This window comes from Petaurus breviceps, unplaced genomic scaffold (genome assembly GCF_028583685.1).
Source record: "Petaurus breviceps papuanus isolate PSGF00001 unplaced genomic scaffold, PetGlider_PUasm1.0 40, whole genome shotgun sequence".
NCBI classification, from domain to species: Eukaryota; Metazoa; Chordata; class Mammalia; order Diprotodontia; family Petauridae; genus Petaurus; species Petaurus breviceps.
Genome location: NW_027186315.1, coordinates 9631748 through 9635168, shown reverse-complemented (window position 1 = coordinate 9635168; position 3421 = coordinate 9631748).

Below are 3421 nucleotides of genomic sequence, written 5' to 3'. Positions count from 1 at the left end.
GGTTTTCAAACTGATTGTGTTAAAACCCAGAGCTTGTTAATCCCACCTGTGGGATGGACTTGTTGATGTGAAAAGAAAGTCCTGAACCGGGAGGAGCTGGTGACTTAGATTTGGAGAGACAAGAGAGAGGCAGAAGAACTTTTTTGGAAGCAGCACCCTCGTGGAGAGAGAGAGACTAAGAGAATTGCTGGTGGCCGCTTTGAATTGCCCTGGACTTTTGAGACCTGCCCCCTGAGCTGCCAAGGACTGAGGAGACATGGCTGTTTTGCTGGTACTTTGTCTGTCTGTTTTGATGTTCTTTTGCCAGATTTGTCCGCTGGTGAAAGACAGTCCTGTTGTTGAAGAAGTCCTGGAACCTGGCTTTTGGTTAAGAAGCCCTGAGACTGTCCTGCAGACAGAGAGTGAATACTGTCCACTGGTGAAGGACAGTGCTGTTGTTGCAGGGGTCTGGGAACCTTTCTGTTGGTTCAGAAGCCCTGAAGAAGGATTTTCTTGTTGTATGTTTACAGAAATCCTAGGAGAGGGTTTTGCTAATGTTTTCAGGGGTTCTAGGACTGTTCTACAGACAGAGGATGAATTAATGAAGGGACTGGCAATGTATCTTATGGCCTTGCTAAGCCTTGTCTCCCCAGGAACTAAGATTGATGAGAACTTGCCTCAGTGTCAAGATGAAGCAAAGACCTCCATTTGGGTATTAAGTACTGTGTTTAAACTTGATGTAACTCTGGGGTAGATTCAATTGTGATCCAGGGGTGGGGAACTTTTGACCTTATGTTTGGAAACTAATCTCCATTTGAGAAGAGGGGCTTTGTGGTGGACTAAATGAAGGTATAGCCTAGGGGTGGAGAAGTATTTAGAACTGGGACTTTGTAATTGATTGAATGATTGGAAGGTCCTGGGGTGGGGTAGTACTTGGAGATTATTTAATCACTCTTAGTAAATGCTGTATTTTGAATGATGTCATGTTTTGACCTTCTCTGTTCTTGGTTTGTCACTGAATAAAATGGAGAGCACCTATGCTGGTATTCTGAACCTTGGGAAGTTGCCTTTCCTTGGTATTACCTTACAGTGGACAAAAGTATCCCATTTTTTCATAACTTCCAAATAGAATATTCTTATTACTAGAAAACTGTTGTGCCTAGAATAATGTATAAATAGGGGAGAGGAATTGCCTCAAGGCAGAAGAAATATTCTTGTAGTAAAGTTTACTTGTACCAGTCCATAAGGTAACCCAATTTTATTTATAACAAAGTAACCTGGCAGGTTGACTTCTTGATATTGTTCTCAAGCTTTTAATTCAATAAATTTGGCAAAAATAAAATAAATTCAATTACTGGTATTTGCAGAATTGTGAAAAAAATGGGTTACAACTTCAATTCAGATTTATTTTGAAGAACACAAAATTCAAACCTCAATAAATCTGCCTAATATCACAAAGTAGGCACAGAAACTGTTTGCCAGACCTTTTTAACAACTGCCAAATTATTTGACACAGAGGCCACAAATATGTTAATTGGGTATTGAAACAGAAAGAGAAATTTGGAGAATAAAATAAAATGCCATTTTATTCTATAGGGTCTGACATGTTTAATCATTTAAAAATTGTAAATAAGCAAGTTCTGTTGTTGTGACATCTACTTTTTCAAATTCTAGCACTTCATGTTACAAGTGAAATTTAGGACTAAGATTTAGAAAAAAAAATTATATATGATTTTATTTGAATAACAACTTAGAAATTTGCTACCTGTGTGACCTTGGAAGAGAAATTAAACTCTCTACACCTCAATTTCCTTGTCTTCAAATGAGGAGTATGAATGAACTTTGTTATCTTTAAATCCTCATTCCAAATGTAAGGTTCTTTACACTACAAAAAAAGTAATAAGTTCACATTTTTAATTTATGTTATAGTCACTGAAGTAATTAAATTTTATAAGATGGTTTTGATATTAGAAAAAAACATTACAAATTATTAAACAAGAAATAACTTAGAGGTGAGAGACCTTAAAGTTAATTAGGAAATGTTTAATAATTAAAGATTTGCAAAAATATTCCCTAGTTTTCTGAATATAAATGTTGACTTAAATTTCTCAATGAAAACTTTTTCAAATTGTATGTGCATGTATTCTTTTTGTATACAATCTGCATATATTTATATATGTACAGCTTATCTCCCCTATTGAAGTAAGCAACTTTTTCGCTGTTATTTTTGTACCACTAATGCTTAGCAGAATCTCTGGAAAATATTTAGTGTTTAATATATATTTATTGATTGGGGGTAATTGATAACAATTTTGAGCATAAGAACATGAAACTAGGGGCGGCCAGGTAGCACAGCGAGTAAGAGCACTGGCTCCAGTGTTGAGAAGACCTGGAAATTGAATCCCGGGCTCAGACACTTAGCACCCACCCAGAAACACCTTGAGCAAGTTACTTAACCCCAATTGCTTTAAAAAAAGAAAAACATGAAACTATTACTAATGTTAATGGAAAATTTCTGGTATGACTCTCAGATAAGTGCATTCATTTAAGCGGAGTGTTTCAGGGGAAAACATCTGAGAGACTAGATACTATCCAGAACATTTTATACCCATAGACCAGGAGACTTCTTTAGAAAAACTGATACTGGTCACTTACATGGGGATGAGGAAGCTTTATCAAGTAAGCTGGTACCTAAGGAAGTTATATCAGAAAAAATCCGGTCCTATCACAGAGGGTAATAAACATGAAACAAATTAATTGTCCAATAAACTTTTGTATGAAAATTTGATTATTTATTGTAAGTTTTATTTTAAATGAACTAGTATTAATCAATTATCTCATGTTCCTTTAGTTCACTTTCTTTTCCAAAAATGCAAAGTGATAGCATTTATCAACATTTGGAGTTATTGATTATAAATTTTCAAAATATATTTATGCTTCTCATTAACATTTAAAAAGCCTGTCATGAAAAAATGAAATCAAAATACTTGGGTAGAAGGCTTTATCTAGGCCCTACTATGACTCTTTACTAAGCCTAGTTCATTGGGGCAGATAGGTGGGGCATGGATAGAGCATCATCCCAGGAATCCAGAGAACCTGAGTTCAAATCTGACCTAAGACTCTTATGAGCTGTATGATCCTGGGCATGTCACTCAATCCTGATTACCCCACCCCAACACATAAGTAGAATGATAAAATGCTTCAAGCACAGCAGGTATATTAAATTTTAAACTAGTGAGAGCAAGAAAACAAGGTTGTGTTGGATAAAATTCCAGAAGCATAAGGAAGTAAATTAAGAAAGACAACATATGCACTGGGTCACATGGCTCCTCCTTTGAAAATTGACTTAATTGTCTGAGGCAGCATCTAGCATTTAGGGATATAGATAGATACATGATAGATAGATAGATAGATAGATAGATAGATAGATAGATAGATAGAT